Genomic DNA, 18,974 nt, shown 5'->3' on the forward strand with positions numbered 1-18,974 from the left:
CCAATTTACCTGTTTTCCATGTTTCTCTGTTTTTCTTATATTGTCTTATTCCTACGTCTAATTGCTACGTGATATACTAGTGTTGTTCAATTTATCGTTCTTATCATGTTTACGGTTTTCTGGTGATAATTGAGTTTTTATTTCAAAGTTGAGATTGATATTATGGAATCAAATGTTGAAGTAAGGTTTGTACTTGTTATTCTATCTCCTTGTTGTTATTTATGCATTGCATTATGGTAAGGGAGAGTGATAATGCACGAAGGGTGATGTCGTGCCATATTGTGAGTGTTAATGCACGAAGGGTGATGCCATGCCATATTGTGAGTGTTAATGCACGAAGGGTGATGCCGTGCCATATTGTGAGTGTTAATGCATGAAGGGTGATGTCGTGCCATGATATGAGAGTTAATACATGAAGGGTGATGCCGTGCCGTTTCTATTAATTTTATGGTGAGATTGAGAGTAAAAGCACGAAGGGTGATGCCGTGTATTTTTCCTTACTGTATTCACTATTCCTGTTGATTCATGGTATATTGACTGCTTCAGTGATCATTCTGTTGTAGTTCTTTATCTTGTATTCCCCTCAGTATGTTCCCCTCCCAACATTTCCTGTTTAGTTCTTCATTTCTGTTATTTGTATATACACTGTTAAATTGTACAGGTTAATTTGTAGGTGCCTTGCCTTAGCCTCGTCACTATTTCGTCGAGATTAGGCTCGACACTTACCAGCACATGGGGTCGGTTGTACTGATACTGCACTCTGCACTTTCTGTGTAGATTTTGATACCGGCTCGGGTTGATCGAGATTTTGCTATTGGTCCGCTGTCCGGAGACTCAAGGTAGATCTGTCGGCGTTCACAATCCTTGAAGTCCCCATCTATCTTTTCTATTCTACTATTTTTTTCATTCAGACAGTTGTATTTCTTTCAGACTATTACTTGTAGTAAATTGTAGAATGCTCGTGAATTGTGACTCCAGATCCAGGTGGTAATAATTAATACAGTTTTATGATATTCCGCACTATTTATATTTCATCTTAGTTAATTATTGTTAATTACTGAATGAGAATATGGAATTGGTTTAATGATTCTCTAACGTTGGCTTGCCTAGCAAGTAAAATGTTAGGCGCCATCACAGTCCCGTCAGTGGGAAATTTTGGGTCGTGACAGTTGGTGTCAGAGCACTAGGTTGCCTAGGTCTCACGGTTCACGAGAAATTTTAGTAGAGTCTATAGGATCGGTACGGAGACATCTGTGCCTATCTTCCAGAGGCTATGAAGTTTAGGAACAAGTTTCACTTCTATTCTTCTCCGTCGTGCAATTTTGCTTTCTCAATACTGATTGAACTCTTCTACTCATATTCTCTCGCAGATGGCGAGAACACGTACCGCTGCCTCAGCTGAGCAGCAGCCAGAGCCTCCAGTGGCAGCTCCTACATGGGGCAGAGGTTGAGGCTGAGGCCGTGCCAGAGGACGAGGCAAGGGCAGGGCTCAGCCTAGAGCTCGAGCAGCAACCCCAGTAGTGGAGCCTCAGGTAGAGCTTGACGAGAAGGTTCCAGCCCAGACTGTTCTTGCCAGACCAGCTCAGGTTCTGGAGGGGTTCATTGCTACCCCAGTACTTCAGGACGCTTTGGTCCGTTTGGTAGGACTTATGGAGAGTGTGGCCCACACTGGCACATTTTTCATGGCACCAGCAGTCTCTCAGGCTGGAGGAGGAGCCTAGACTCCTACCGCTCCTGCTCCGGAGCAGATAGCTCCCCAGTATCAAGCTCCAGCAGCTCAGCCAGTCGGATTAGTTCTACCGGTTATTGCGGCACAGGTCGGAGATGGGCTAGCTATGTCTTCTGAGGCTTTATGGAGATTGGACAGGTTTACCAAGCTCTTTCCTGTTCACTTCAGTGGTGCTCCTTCAGAGGATCCCCAGGAGTATCTTGACAGCTGTCACGAGGTTCTATGAAACATGGGTATAGTGGAGACCAATGGGGTCGATTTTGCTGCATTTTAGATAGCTGGTTCCGCTAAGAAATAGTGGAGAGATTACTTGTTGACCAGACCAGCTGGGTCGCCTGCTCTTACTTGGGACCAGTTCTCTCATCTCGTCATAGAGAAGTTTCTGCCTATCACATTGAGAGAGGAGCGTCGCCGTCAGTTTGAGCGTCTCCAGTAGGGCAGTATGACTGTTACTCAGTATGAGACCCGTTTTGTGGATTTGGCCCGTCATGCCATTCTTCTGCTTCCCACCGAGAGAGAGAGAGAGAGGGTGAGGGGGGTTTATTGATAGACTTGCTCAGCCTATCAGATTGCAGATGGCTAAAGAGACTGGGAATGAGATTTCTTTCCAGGCGGCTGCTATTGTCGCCAAACGAGTCAAAATGGTTCTTACTCAGGGAGGTCAGGGGTCTGACAAGAGACCTCGTCATTCCGGTGAGTTCAGTGGTGCCTCATCTAGAGGCAGGAGTACTTTTGGTAGAGGCCATCCTCCCAGGCCGTTTCATTCAGCGCTCCAGGCATCCCACAGTGCCTCAGGTCATCGTGGCCCTCAGATGCATTATTTCGACCAGCTAGCCTACAGTGCATCACCAGCTCCTATTAGTGCACCTCCACTGCAGAGTTATCAGGGTGGTTATTCAGGTCGACAGGGTCAGTTTCAGGGTCAGCAGTCATAGTAGCCGAGGTTATGTTATACTTGTGGTGATCCGAGGCACATTGCTAGATTTTGCCTTCGGGCAACGGGCAGCTCACAGCATCAGAGTTCTCGTGCCATGGTTCCGGCACCAGTTGCTGCACCACCTTCTCAGCTAGCCAGAGGCAGGGGTCAAGTAGCCAGAGGTAGAGTCCAGACTGTTAGAGGTGGAGATTAGGCTGTTAGAGGTGGAGACCAGCCAATTAGAGGCCGTCCCAGGGACGTAGTTCAGGGTGGTAGGGCCCAGCCCCAATGTTATGCTTTCCAAGCCAGGCCAGAGGCTGAGTCATCTGACGCAGTTATCACAGGTACTATTTCAGTTTGCAGTAAAGATGTTTCAGTTCTATTTGATCCAGGATCTACTTACTCTTATGTGTCATCCTATTTTACTTCCTATTTGGTTGTGCCTCGTGATTCTTTGAGTGCTCCTCTGTATATGTCCACACTAGTGGGAGATGCTATTATTGTAGATCGTGTTTATCGTTCGTGTGTGGTAACCATTGGGAGTCTTGAGGCTCGTGTAGATCTTCTACTTCTTGACATGTTTGATTTTGATGTCATACTGGGTATGGATTGGCTGTCACTTTATCATGCTATATTAGATTATCATGCCAAGACGGTGACCTTAGCCTTGCAGGGGTTTCCTCGATTAGAGTGGAGAGGGAATCTTGGCCATTCTGACAGCAGGGTTACCTCTTATGTGAAGGCTCGGCATATGGTCGAGAAGGGGTGTCTAGCTTATTTGGTTTATGTCCGCGATTCTAGTGCGGAGGTTCCTTCCATAGATTCGGTGCTGGTTGTTTGTGACTTTCCAGAGGTGTTTCCTGCAGACCTTCCAGGGATGCCACCCTATAGGGATATTGATTTCTGCATTGATTTGGCTCCGGGCACTCAGCCTATTTCCATTCTGCCATATCGTTCGGCAGTTGAACAAAGTCACCATCAAGAATGAGTATCCATTGCCAAGGATTGATGATTTATTTGATCAGCTTCAGGGTGCCAAGGTGTTTTTAGAGATTGATTTGAGATCTGGCTACCATCAGTTGAGGATTAGGGCATCTGATGTTCCTAAGACAACTTTTCTGACTCGGTATGGGCATTATGAGTTTCTAGTGATGTCATTTGGGCTGACAAATGCCCCAACAACATTCATAGATTTGATGAACCGGGTGTTCAAACCCTACTTGGATTCCTTTGTGGTTGTGTTTATTGATGATATCTTGATCTACTCCCACATTCGAGAGGAGCATGAGCAGCACCTTCGGATCGTTCTTCAGATTCTGAAAGACAGCTAGTTATATGCTAATTTCTCAAAATGCGAGTTTTGGTTGAGTTCAGTTGCTTTCTTGGGTCACGTTGTATCAACAGAGGGTATTTAGGTGGATCCTAAGAAGATTGAGGCAGTTCAGAACTAGCCTAGATCCACATCAGCTACAGAGATCCGTAGTTTCCTAAGTTTGGCGGGCTATTACCGTCGATTTGTAGAGGGGTTTTCATCCATAGCAGCCCCGTTGACCAGATTGACCCAGAAGGGTGCCCCATTCAGGTGGTCAGACGAGTGTGAACTGAGCTTTCAGAAGCTCAAGACTGCTTTGACCTCGACACCGGTATTGGTGTTACCCACAGGTTCAGGATCTTATACAGTATATTGTGACGCATCTCGTATTGTTCTGGGTGCGGTATTGATGTAGGGTGGCAAGGTTATTGTATATGCTTCGCGGCAGTTGAAGGTTCATGAGAAGAATTACCCTGTTCATGATCTAGAGCTGGCAAACATTGTTCACGCGCTGAAGTTTTGGAGGCACTATCTTTACGGCGTACCATGTGAGGTATTCACTGATCATCGGAGCTTGCACTATTTGTTCAAGTAGAAGGAACTCAATTTGAGGCAGAGGAGGTGGCTGGAGCTATTGAAAGACTATGATATCACCATATTGTATCATCCAGGGAAGGCCAATGTGGTGGTCGATGCTTTGAGTAGAAAGTCAGTCAGTATGGGTAGCCTTGCATATATGCCAGTTGGTGAGAGACCGCTTGCATTGGATATTCAGGCCTTGGCCAACTAGTTCGTGAGGTTAGATGTTTCCGAGCCCAGCCGTGTTCTAGCTTGTACAGTTGCTCGATTTTCTTTGTTTGAGAGCATCAGAGATCGGCAGGATGACGATCCTCATTTACTTGTTCTTAGAGACACAGTGCAGCACGGTGGTGCCAAGAAGGTTACTGTTGGAGATGACAGAGTTTTGAGGATGCAGGGTCATATTTGTGTACCTAATGTGGATGGACTTCATGAGTTGATCCTTGAGGAGTCTTACAGTTCCCGGTATTCTATTCATCCGAGCGCCGCCAAGATGTATCAGGACTTGAGGCAGCATTATTGGTGGAGGAGGATGAAGAAAGACATAGTTGCATATGTAGCTCGGTGCCTAAACTGCCAGCAGGTAAAGTGTGAGCATCAGAGACCTGGTGGTTTACTTCAGAGGTTAGAAATTCCTGAGTGGAAGTGGGAGCGTATCACTATGGATTTTGTTGTTGGACTCCCACGAACTCAGAGGAAGTTCGATGTAGTTTGGGTCATTGTGGACAGGCTGACCAAGTCAGCACACTTCATTCCTGTGGCAGTTACCTATTCCTCGGAGCGGTTGGCAGAGATTTACATCCGGGAGATCGTCCATATTCACGGCGTGCCCGTGTCTATTATATCTGACCGAGGTACGCAGTTCACCTCGCACTTTTGGATAGCAGTACAACGTGAGTTAGGTACGCGTGTTGAGTTGAGCACAACATTCCATCCTCAGACGGACGGACAATCCGAGCTAACTGTTCAGATCTTGGAGGATATGCTCTGCACCTGTGTTATTGACTTTGGAGGTTCTTGGGATCAGTTCTTGCCGTTAGCGGAGTTTGCCTACAATAACAACTACCAGTCGAGCATTCAGATGGCTCCGTATGAGGCATTATATGGTAGATGATGTAGGTCACTAGTTGGGTGGTTTGAGCCGGGGGAGACTCGGTTATTGGGTGCATATTTAGTTCAGGAGGCCTTGGACAAGGTCAAGATTATACAGGATCGACTTCGTACAGCTCAGTCCAGGCAAAAGCGTTATGCCGACCGTAGAGTTCGTGATGTGGCATTCATGGTCGGAGAGAGAGTATTACTTCGGGTATTGCCCATGAAGGGTGTTATGAGATTTGGAAGAATGGCAAGTTGAGCCCTAGGTATATCGATCCATTTGAGATCCTCGAGAGAGTGGGGGAGGTAACTTACAAGCTTGCGTTGCCACCTAGTTTAGCAACTGTTCATTCGGTATTCCATGTGTCCATGCTTCGAAAGTATCATGGCGATCCATCCCATGTGTTAGATTTCAGCTCTGTCCAGTTGGACAAGGATTTGACTTACGAGGAGGAGCCGGTGGCAATTCTAGCCCAGTAAGTTCGCTAGTTGAGATCAAAGAGTTACCCTTTAGTTCGAGTGCAGTGGAGAGGTAAGCCTATTGAGGCATCTACTTGGGAGTCTGAGTACAATATACGGAGTAGATATCCCCACCTTTTCACCAGCCCATGTACTTTTCTATGTCCGTTCGAGGACGAACGGTTGTTTTAGAGGTGGAGAATGTGATGACCCAAAAGGTCATCTTATGTTTTAGAACTCGAATATGCGCTCTTAAGCCTTAAAAATATCATTTTTACCATTCTGGATTTACACGCGCAGTCTGGGCAGGTTTTCGAAAAGCTTTTATGTTGAAAGCTAATAAAAATAAGAATTTTGCCTTAAAAGTTGATTTTTGTTGACTTCGATCAATATTTTTGGTAAATGGGCCCGGATCCATGCTTTGACGGTCCCGGTAGGTTCGTATCGAATTATGAGACTTGGGCGTATGCCCGAAATTGAATTCGGAGGTCCCTAGCTTGAGTTATGAATTTTGATGAAAATTAAAAGTTTGGAAATTATTTGTTTTTAAGAATTGATTGATATTTGGCATGGTTAGTATCGGGTCTGTATTTTGGTCTCAGAGACCAGTACAGGTTCATTATGATATTTAAGACTTATCTGTGAAATTTGGTGAGAAACGGAGTTGATTTGTCGTGATTCGGACGTCCAGTTGAGAAGATATGAATTTTGAAGTGTTCTTGAGAATTTCATTTGATTTGGTGCTAAATTTGTAGTTCTAGGTGTTACTTTGACGATTTGATCACGCGAGCAAGTTCGTATGATATTTTTTGACTTATGTGCATGTTTGATTTGGAGCCCCGAGGGCTCGGGTGAGTTTCGGATAGGCCACGGGATTTTTTGAACTTAGAAAATATTGTTGGTATAACTAAACCTGTTGTAGGCCTCTGATCTCGCAATTGCGAGATCAGGCTTCGCAAATGCGAAATAAGCAGACCTGGCAATTGCGAGGTATCTATCGCAATTGCGAAGAAGGCCTGGGCCAGCATGTTCTCGCAATTGCGAGATTTGCTTCGCAATTTCGATGGGAGTCTGGGAAGGGCAGGTTCGCAAATGCGAACATCTACTCGCATTTGCGAGGTTCAGTGGTCGCAAATGCGACACTATCCTCACATTTTAGAAGGCAGTGGGATTGTGCAGGGCATTATAATTGCGATTGTTCCTTCGCATTTGTGAAGCTCAGGTCGCAATTGCGACACCTGCAGCTGAGTAAAAGGGACTTAGACGAGATTTTTCATACATTCTTCATATTTTCAAAACCCTAAACCTTAAGAGTCGATTTTCCAAAGACCAAATCTTCCCCAAATCATAGGTAAGTGATTCCTAACTCTTTTCTTTCAATCGTTTACATCTTATAACAAGATTTCAACCAAGAATCTAGAGTTTTTATGGTGAAATTAGTATTTTTGGGTAGAACTTAGAAATTTTAAAATTTGAGGATTTAGACCTCAATTTGAGGTCGGATTCCAAAACTAATTACATATTCGGGCTCGGGGTGAATGGGTAAAAGGATTTTGGTCCGAACCTCGGGGGGTTTTGACCAAGCGAGCCCGGGGTCAATTTTTCGATTTTTTTGGAGAAAATTTGGGAAAATGTAACTTACACAATATAATTGATTACTTTAGCAATATTTGATATTATTGAGTCATTTTTGAATAGATACGAGTGGTTTGGAGGTGAATTCCAAAGGAAAAGCAGTGATTGAGAATTAAGTGGCCTTCGGAGCGAGGTAAGTGTTGTGTCTTACCCTGACTTGAGGGAATTAGAAACCTTAGATTACTTGCTAAGTGAAATTCATGTGAGCGGCGTATATGTGAGGTGACGGGTACTTATGCACCGCCAATTTACCTGTTTTCCATGTTTCTCTATTTTTCTTATATTGTCTCATTCCTATGCCTAATTGCTACGTGTTATACTAGTGTTGTTCAATTTATCGTTCTTATCATGTTTACGGTTTTCTGTTGATAATTGAGTTTTTATTTCAAAGTTGAGATTGATATTATGGAACCAAATGTTGAAGTAAGGTTTGTACTTGTTATTCTATCTCCCTGCTGTTATTTATGCATTGCATTATGGTAAGGGAGAGTGATAATGCACGAAGGGTGATGCTGTGCCATATTGTGAGTGTTAATGCACGAAGGGTGATGCCGTGCCATATTGTAAGTGTTAATGCACGAAGAGTGATGCCGTGCCATATTGTGAGTGTTAATGCACGAAGGGTGATGTCGTGCCATGATATGAGAGTTAATGCATGAAGGGTGATGCCGTGTCATTTCTATTAATTTTATGGTGAGATTGAGAGTAAAAGCACGAAGGGTGATGCCGTGCATTTTTCCTTACTGTATTCACTATTCCTATTGATTCATGGTATATTGACTGCTCCGGTGATCATTCTGTTGTAGTTCTTTATCTTGTATTCCCCTCAGTATGTTCCCATCCCGACATTTCCTGTTTAGTTCTTCATTTCTGTTATTTGTATATACACTGTTAAATTGTACAAGTTGATTTGTAGGTGCCTTGCCTTAGCCTCGTCACTACTTCGTCGAGGTTAGGCTCGACACTTACCAGTACATGGGGTCGGTTGTACTGATACTGCACTCTGCACTTTCTGTGTAGATTTTGATACCGGCTCGGGTTGATCGAGATTTTGCTATTGGTCCGCTGTCCGGAGACTCAAGGTAGATCTGTCGGCGTTCACAGACCTTGAAGTCCCCATCTATCTTTTCTGTTCTACTGTTTCTTTCATTCATACAGTTGTATTTCTTTCAGACTATTACTTGTAGTAAATTCTAGAATACTCGTGAATTGTGACTCCTGATCCGGGTAGTAGTAATTAATACAGTTTTATGATATTCCACACTATTTATATTTTATCTTATTTAATTATTGTTAATTACTGAATGGGAATAAGGAATTGGTTTAATGATTCTCTAACGTTGGCTTGCCTAGCAAGTGAAATGTTAGGTGCTATCACGGTCCCGCCGGTAGAAAATTTCGGGTCGTGACACACCTGCTCTGGAGTACGGGCGACGGGGGTATAAGTACCTCCCCCATCCTGAGAAGTGGCTTGTGCGGTTTGAACCGAACCACCTGAGCAAGGACAGTGCAAACAATCAATATCTGAGCCAGATCCTCCTAAAGGCCTGGAATCACAATGGGCATAGCTGGTGCCTGAGCTGGTCCCACCGGCTCAACTACATCTGGAACCTTCTCCTGAGCTTGAGCAACTGGTGGATCTGCAGGTGCTGCTCTAGCTGCTGCACGAGCTATACCTCTGCCCCTACCGCGGCCCCCACCGTGACCTCGGCCTCTCGTGGCCCTAGCTGGTGATACTGGTGGCTAGACGTCCTATCCGGTAGCACATGTCCTCACCATCCGTGAGAGAATAGAATACAAAAGTTTAGTTACTGGAATCAACAAATCCGCATGGCAAGAATACAAGAAAGTAAAGTTTTCCTAAGGGTTCGGCAACCTCTCGAAGATAAGTACAGACGTCTCCGTACCGATACGCAAGACTCTACTAAACCTGCTCATGACTCGTGAGACCTATGTAACCTAGGCTCTAATACCAACTTGTCACGATCCAAAATTCTAACTTGTCGTGGTGACGCCTAACGTGGTACTAGGCAAGCCGACATTACAAAATATTTCCAACACTTTTAACAGAAAATGAATTAAAGAAGTTTAAATAATAAAAGCTTTCATAAACAGATAAAAACCCAAAACTCAACGCGAAAGTTCCCAACTATCGGAGTGTCACAGAGTACATGAGCATCTATACATCACAAGTCTAGAAAATACTGTCTATGATAGTCTGAAACTAAATACAATAAGCAGAAGATAGAGAAGGAGAGACAAGGTCTGCGAAACGCCGGGCAACTACCTTGGAATCTCCAAAAGATCAATTGTGCGATGGAATCAACACCCACCGTGTCCGGAAATACCTAGATCTGCATACGAAGTGCAGGGTGTAGCGTGAGTACAACCAACTCGGTAAGTAACAATACTAAATAAAGAACTGAAAGTAGTGACGAGCTTCACAGTTATAGTTCAATTACAGTAATTTCAACTTAGGAAGGTAGGCGTGCTTTCAAATTCGATAATTAAGACCAAAACAATTAATTCATGTCAAGTTCAATTGAAGCAGAAAATAATAACTCTCAGAAATTTCAAGACAGTGATATATGACAGCTGAAATGCAACAATAATGAGGTCACATACATCCTCACAGAGCAGCAGTCACTCAGTCCTCCCATTCACTCCAACCTAACAATCACTCATTCCTCACAGTCACTCATTCCTCTCAGTCGCTCATCACTCGGCACTCGCACTCAGTAGGTACCTGCACTCACTGGGGGTGTGTACAGACTCCAGAGGGGCTCCTTCATCCCAAGCGCCATAACAAGCCAATCATGGCATATATCAATGAAAAATGCTGCGGCTTGCAGCCCAATCTCATAAATATCCTCACAATCAGGCCCTCGGCCTCACTCAGTCATCAACCTCTCTAGTCTCTCGGGCTCTCAGAAATCGTGAAAATCAACCCACACAAATGATATAATGTATCAACAAGGAACAATAAAGACTGAGATATGATATGTAAATAAATCAGTGACTGAGTACAAACAATAATTTAGCAGATAATTCAACATGTACGCGACCTCTGTGGGACTTTGCAGTGTCAACACATGGCCTAAACATGATTTCCAACATGATTTGCAGTTCAATTTCTATAATACATGGAAAATGTACGGATAACAACAGATTATTCAACTACACAGTTCCATGGAATTGACCAAGTCACAATTCCTACAGTGCATGCCCATAAGCCATCACCTAGCATGTGCGTCATCTCAAAACCAAACACATGATACATAATACGGGGTTTCGTACCCTCAGAATCAAATTTAAAACTGTTACTTACCTCAATCCGAGCAAATCTCATCTCGTAAAATGGCCTCTGAATGCCTCGAATCTATTCATAAACAATTCAATATAATCAACATGGGCTAAAGGAATCAATTAGAGAAGAAAAATACTAAGTTATAAATCAAAAGTCAAAAATCAACTCAAAAGCCAGCCCCCGGGCTCACATCTCGAAATCCGCTAAAATTCACAAAACCCGAAAGCTCATTCAATCACGATTCCAACCATACCAAATTTGCAAAAATCTGACACCAAATCGTCACCCAAATCCCCAAATCAAACTCTCTAAATCCCTAGCCTCAAACCCCTAATTTACACCTTAAATACACACCAACTAGGTGGGAAAATCAATGGGAAAATAAGATTATTGATCAAAAATGAGCACAAGGGACTTACCTCAAGAAAGCCCTTGAAAATTCTCTCAAGAATCGCCAAAACCCGAGCTTAAAATATTTGAAATGAAGCCAAATCGCGAACCCTTGTTTTTAAACATTCTGCCCAGCCTTTCCGCTTCTGCAGACACTTAACCACTTCTGCGGCGTCACAGAAGCGACCAATCTTCCACTTCTGCGGTGAACCACTAGAGTTGGGCCTCCGCTTCTGCGCCCATCTGGCCTCACCTGCGGCCACGCAGGTGCGGAAAACTCCTCGCACCTGCGACCTCCTTCACACTCCCCTCCAAATTCGCATCTGCGCAACTCAACCTGTATCTGTGAGCTCGCACCTGCGATCAAAGCTCCGCAGGTGCGGTAACACCAGCAGACTCCAGCTTCAGCAACCTCTCAAATTCAACTTTTGATCCGTTAACCATCCGGAATCAGCCCGAGGCCCCCGAGACCTCAACCAAACATACCAACAAGTCCCAAAACATCTTACGAACTTAGTCGAGCCCTCAAATCACATCACACACCATCAAAAATACGAATCGCACCCCAATTCAAGCCTATTGAAACTAAGAAATTCCAACTTCTACAAACGACGCCTAAACATATCAAATCACGTCCGATAGACCCCAAATTTTGCACACAAGTCACAGATGACACCACAGACCTACTCCAACTCCCGGAATCGGAATCTGACCCCGATATCAAAAAGTCCACTCCCGAAATCGGAATCCAACCCCGATATCAAAAAATCCACTCCCGGTCCAACTTTTCAAAAATCCAATTTTCGCCCTTTCAAGTCTAATTCAACTACGGACCTCCAATTCATAATCCGGACACGCTCCTAAGTCCAAAATCACCCAACGGAGCTAACGAAACCATCAAAACTCCATTCCGGAGTCATTTACACATAGGTCAACATCCGGACAACCATTTAAACTTAAGTTTTCAACCTTGATACTAAGTGTCTCATTTCATTCTGAAATCCCTCCGGACCCGAACCGACTACCCCAGCAAGTCACATAACAACTATAAAATACAAAAATGAGCAGCAAACAGGGGAACATGGCTACAACTCTCAAAACAACCGGCCGGGTCGTTACAATGAGTTCCGAGGTTTATGTGTTTGGAAGTTTGCGGGTTCGAGAGTTTAGCGGTTCAGAAGTTTATAAAATTTGTGAGTTCAGAAGGTTGTTGGTTTGAAAGTTTATGGCTTCATATTTATTGTATCTAAATTATTTATGAATATTCTTGAAAAGTTATTTTCCTTACTTTGCGTACCAAACATCGAAAAATGAGTAAGATTACTACTTGTTTTCCAAGAAAATATTTTCTTGTATAACATTTTCCACGGAAAACATTTTCCGTTATACCAAACACACCCTAAATCTGAAGAGACGTTTATGTTAAACATTGTTTAACTTTGAGTATTATAATTTATTGGTACGTTGATGAATAGAACACAATACCTAGGCAAGGCATTCAATTTTTCGATTTGATTGTGTATTATTTGAATTCATTTTTTGGTATTCAGGTTAAAACAAATAAAATTTAATTCTAACCAACACATGTTTAATTTGATTGGAGTGTTTTGATTTGATTTTTAGAATTCACCATATTTTACTTTTAATTAGCTGGGAAATTGATTAAATCACAATATGAACATACCACATCCAAGTAGTTTAAAATTAAATTAGATCATAAACTTATCGTGATTTTGACATAATTCAACGATACATTGCTAAGTAGTTTTCTGCAAATAATGGACTAATAATATTGTTCAACAATAAAATCTTTTCTAAAGTTGGTAGTAGTTGACAATACATTCCTTCCCGCGGTGCATGCATAATTTGATCTCACATTATAAAGATGGTCCTTCATCAAATTTGATATTTTCATTAGGAGAATAAGGCTCTTTTCTAATATAAGGACAAAAGACTTTAGAAATTTTAATTCTACAAGAAGGAAAAAGTTTAAAGAATCCAAAACTTTCTCTGCAACTTTTTAGGTATGAAGTGGGAGTATATCATATATGAAAAGGAAGTCCAAACATTTGGCAATATTTGGTGGTTTTGCGCACTTTCGGTGCATGTACAAACCCGCTGAGATACACACAAGAAAGTTAAAAATCAAAAGAGAAATACTAAAAGAATCTCTAAAAATTAACCTTTGCAATCATCGTCAAATTAAAACCAGTGTTTTAAAAGGCTTTTTTGGGACTCGCCTCGGGGCTCGCTCAGGGGCGGGACACTATCAAAACGCCTTGAGACTTATGTGTGAGGCTTAGTTCTGTGAGACTTACGCCCTGAAGCGCCCGACTATGCGCCCTAAACATGCCTAATGCTCAACGTCCGGAGCTCGCCCAACAGTTTCTATGCAGATCATGTATCGAATTCACTAATTAACACTTTTTACTCTCAAAATTCTTTAACACCTGAATAATTAAAGTTCTTTCATCTATATGAATGAAGATTTTGAATAACTCAAATAATGAAGCATAATATTGCATATTTACTAATTGATATCATTATGAGGTGTATATCATTTGAATAATTTTTCTGAAAATAGGTAGCCAAAATTTATATCTTTACTTGCTAGATCTTCATGTCTTAGTTCAATGCCTCTCAAAATTATTATACATCTACTATTTTGCTATTTAAATATAATTTTATATTTACTCATGTAGGAGTAATAATTTTAAATTATAGTATTGATAAAATATATAGTGTATTTATTATTAGGGAGGTAAAATATACAGTTTGATCATATTTTTTTAGAAATTATAATTTGTTATTGTTTGAAATTTAAGATGTTATAGTTGATATATTAGTAACTTTAACATTATTGTATTATTTATATTTGTAAAACCTGCTAGATATTTTATTTTCTATGAGTCTTTCTATTTTTTTTTCCAATTTTTTTGAACTTTGAATGTACTTTATATATTTTTTGTGTTAATAATGCTATATTATTAATTTATAAATTAAAAAATTTAAAGATCCGTGGGGCTTACGCCTCGCCTTATATCAAGTAAAACGCTCCACCTCATGCCCCCGCCTTTTAAAACACCGATTGAAATAAACGAGGGTTCAAGATTGAATAGATCCTGCAATAATTGTTCATTACATGACTAATTGTGTACAAATAAAATCGACAAACTGCAGTAAATCGATAAGTTTGAATCAAATTGGAAAAAAAAAATACTCGACTAGTGACTTGGTTTAATTTGATTTGTTATTGGAAAAATAAGTTACCTCGACGATAAATAGTTTGATATCAACAAAAAAAAGTCAAATTGAACTCAAATCAACCACACATTACATTTTTCGAAATAGTTATACATAAATGTTTTAGATATATACATATTTATTAATTTTGTTCTCCAAATTCTGACCGATGAGCTTATTTTTATTTGTGGACTAATTTCGTGGGTTTTGCAACTTCCATCTTTCCATCGACTGCTAATTCTTCCTACTATATAGAAGAGCGCAGAAGCAGCTCACCGTCGATATCCCTGCTTAGACACAGGGGTATTTAAGTATTTTCGCATAGCTTTTGTGTTCCCTGCGCTTACACGTGTGCTGAATTTTGGTGAGTAAGCGGGCTATGAGATATTTGTCGATGTTTTCTATGAAATTTCATCGGATTTTACTTAGCTCCATCATCTCTTCTCCTCTATATCGTCTATCGAGTTTTCTCCGTGAGCCTTTGCTGGATTTCTCAATAACAATACGTCTGGTGAGAATTTTTCTGTCGTTCTTCTTTACTCGCTGGTATTTGGTTAAAATTGGTAGGTGTTTAAATTAGGGATTTCTGTTTTCACATTTTATTTCTCTCTTCTATTTTTTGGGTTCCATCTCATTAGGTTTTTTCTTTTTGAGATACTCATCTCACAGACTGAAACACTTATGAAATCTTTGGTTTTCTGCCTTTGTCAGTGTAATTTCCTTACCAAAGAACTCAGCTTTACTGATCTTTAATAACAACTTATTTTGCATATCCATATGTGCAATTTCTTGATATTTTTTTACTATAAATGCTATGTATAGAAGAATGATTATCATCAGCTTCTGAATAATCAAAATTTTGATGAACGCCAACTTCATCATTTGAGATATCAAGTTGATTAGTTATAATATCTTGAGGATTTTATTCATTTGTTGAAGGTATAAAAAAATGGACTCAGATGTATAATCAGTCAATATGCTGCTTTTGTCGTATATTTTATAAACAAGAAAAATCATTCACAGTTAAAACCCTGGCTTTATCATTTCCACCTTTGTGCTATTGCTTTCGATGTTTTTGAATTGGAATTCTATTGAAAAATTCAAAGTTTTCCACGGCCAAAAAATGGAATATCAAGATTTTGTTTGTGTATTTTTGATAGGTTGTATCATTGTGAAGAAATGGTGTTTATAACAACATAAAGCCACCTGTAGCTTAAGCCCCAAAGTTAACTCCTTCTCACTGTAAGATCTTCTTTGCCACCTCATTTGTATTCTTTATGATTATTTTTGGTTGAAAATTGTTTTGACATCTGTTGATTTTGCTTTCTTAAACAAAATTTAGTTTTCTTAATGGATATTATGAGTAGTAGGGCTGGGTTCATGTTGATTTTTGTTTTACCTAAACTCGTGGTGCTGCAATTGTAGTATTTACTATCGGCAGCCCCTTATGTGATATTTAATGTACAACTGCCTGATATCCTGAAAAAAATGAATCCTCCGGACCTAAAAGTTTGGTTGTTACCACAAAGATATTAACTAAGATATCTACTTAAAAGAGTTTCAAGGCATGTTATGTCCAGTGAATTGCCTTTATCTCATATTTGCTAAGAAAGTAAATTATTTTGTTAAATTCTGTTACGATCAAGGTCTGTCAGCTGTGATTTCCTTATCCTACTGGAGTTGTCTTATTTATAGAGGTATTATTGAAGATAGCGAAGTATACTAGCAAAATATTACATGTCGAGATGACATATAGTACGTCCAAATTACTGATGATATTTTTTTTTCTTCTGTTTGTACTATATTTATAGACCAAAGATGTTGATATTTTTTTTATGTTTACTGGCAAAAATATTAAACTTTACTATTAGTGCTAAAATTACTTGCATTACCAAACTTGAGTGAGAAGGCCAGCTAAAAGAAAGAGAACAAGTAATATGCTTCTATTTTCTAGCAGGAACCATTTACAAAGTATGATATGTTAAATTATTTTTTTGCATTAACTATATTGCTTAATGTTTTCTAATTTTTTAACGCTTTGTTATCAGAATAGACCAACTTTTTTGTGCTGATGGGCCATAATGCTGCAATATGTCTCGAAGAAGGGCAAACTAAATGAGATTTTCATATTTTCTAGGTTTACTAAAATATTATGTGTTCTTTTCTCTGGTAGAAATTACCATTTGAAGTTAAAACTTATCTTTCACTCTATGAGTAAAAAATTATGCCTGCTGCACTCTTTTTGACATTCAAAATATGACTTTGCATTTTACTAAAATATGTGCTTAGGAGATAACTATCTATGGTTGGTTTAGATGTTTCTGTACTTATTCGCTTCTTTATCTACTGCCTTCCTCTACTATAAATATGTTGTAAATGATGTCTTCTCATATGACTATTGTACTACATTTTCTGTATGAAATTAGTATATCTGATATACTGTTGTGTTTTAAATTATTTATTTGACAATAAAATGATATGCCATCAACTGGATTTTACAAAAAAAGTAATTGAGTAAATCTTCATTAATAGGGAAGTATGTCCTTAATCCTTTGTCATATTTTCGAAAGTACAAACTTGCCGGTTTCTATGCTATATTCTGTTGTTCTGGTATGACGTATATCTTGACAAGTTATTTTTGTTTCCACAAAGGAATAGAGATTATAGAACGCGTGAAGCAGGGAGTTCCAGCACTCTGAAATGTAGTGATTAAAAAATCCAGATCCAACTTTCACTAGGAATTTCTAACTGTTGGAAAAAAATTCAAGTGTATTTTATGTATATTTGTTGTCTTATAGTTGTAATGTGGGATGGTTTGTTCTTACAATTTTACGATTATTAATATGCAGGTTATATTGATAAAATAGAAGAAAGATTTAGCATCAGTGAAATTGCACCACTAACTACAGAATGGACTTGCAAAGTCCAGGCTGTAGACAAATTTCGACCGCGATACAACAGAGATCAGCGAGTTCGTTTTCAGACAATAATTGTCCTGGATGAAAGCGTAAGTCAAGTTACAACTATAACTATAACATAAGATCTTCTCATTTATACTCTTCCAATAATTAGTGCATTATCGTTCTTAATAATATTGTAGGAGGAAAAAATTTGTGTAATACTGTATGGTGACGACATTAGACGATATGATAACTTGTACGAACTTTTTGAGATGTATCTGATTTCAACTGCCAAGGTTAGAAATCCGCAGCCTTATTCACTACATATCAACCAGTTTGAATGGGTCGTCGACAGGTTCATGGAGTCTATGCCAAAGAATAATGAAAAGGAGGCACTGTTACCTCCTCCGTCGAGACTGAGTACCATGACGTTCCTCGATGTTGAACAATAGCATTGCGGTGTTGAATTTGGTATGTTTCAAATTAGTCTATGCCTTATAACAACTTAATTGCTTGGAACTCATGGTGAATGCAAAAATATTGGTTTTACCTAAATTTGTTTTTTGTTTATAACAACAGATCTATTAGCCGTGGTGGCAAACTGTGGGGCAATGCAATACACCTTTGATCAGACTAAGAGATTTCAAGAGGCCATAGTTATGGACAACATGTGAAGTCATTTAATCTTCTATTACATAACAAAATCTCTAGCTGACACTTCCAAATGTACAGGAAGAAACCTATTTTCTTCACTATATAGGAAGACTTGGCAAGCAATGAAGGAACTGAGTTACTGAGACAAGTAAGGCAACTACAAGAATACCCTGTTATTCTCGCGAAGTGTCACGACCCAAAATCCCACAACAAGGCATCGTGATGGAACTTAGTCTCTAAGACTAAGTAAGCTAATTATAATTACAATTCAAATCATTTTTTTAATAGATAATCGAAACCAACAACGAAAATAATTACAAATAACCTCTCAAGACTAGAAATACTGAGTCATGAACTCTAACTGAATATATGAAATGATATCAAGGATCGAATACTCAATACTGTTTGAATAATGATTAACAGTACAATAAAATGGAAAGACTTTAAGGGACTGAGGTGACAAGCAACTCTACCTTGAATCCTTGCGATCGCACTCTAACTCTGTCCGAGTTCGATATCTTCAATACCTGGCTCTGCACAAAATTGTGCAGAAGTGTAGCATGGGTACACCACAGTCGGTACCCAGTAACCTCGGTGGAGTAGTGACGAGGTATAGTCAATACACTCACTAGTCTAATAACCTGTGCAATATAGTATATAAAAATAATAGAAAATTAATAGCAATGATAGCAACAATAATCAACTAGTGATGTAAACAGCAAGGCAACAAGAACTCCATAAATATTTCTCAAATA

The 18,974-nt window shown here is 39.9% G+C and overlaps 1 long non-coding RNA gene across 7 annotated transcripts; it reads left to right on the plus strand.

The window, feature by feature from the left end:
• Nucleotides 1-14,882: 14,882 nt before the first annotated feature.
• Nucleotides 14,883-18,367, plus strand: LOC104102398 (uncharacterized). Of its 7 annotated transcripts, none has more exons than XR_011412812.1 (6): nt 14,884-15,176; nt 15,826-15,907; nt 17,515-17,672; nt 17,766-18,036; nt 18,145-18,235; nt 18,330-18,367. It is a non-coding gene; the product is annotated as an uncharacterized lncRNA (long non-coding RNA). The 7 variants fall into 7 exon arrangements; XR_011412808.1 differs by having other exon boundaries at nt 14,885-15,176; nt 18,298-18,367; XR_011412809.1 differs by having other exon boundaries at nt 14,885-15,176; nt 18,302-18,367.
• Nucleotides 18,368-18,974: the final 607 nt, after the last annotated feature.

This window comes from Nicotiana tomentosiformis, chromosome 12 (genome assembly GCF_000390325.3).
Source record: "Nicotiana tomentosiformis chromosome 12, ASM39032v3, whole genome shotgun sequence".
Taxonomy (NCBI): domain Eukaryota; kingdom Viridiplantae; phylum Streptophyta; class Magnoliopsida; order Solanales; family Solanaceae; genus Nicotiana; species Nicotiana tomentosiformis.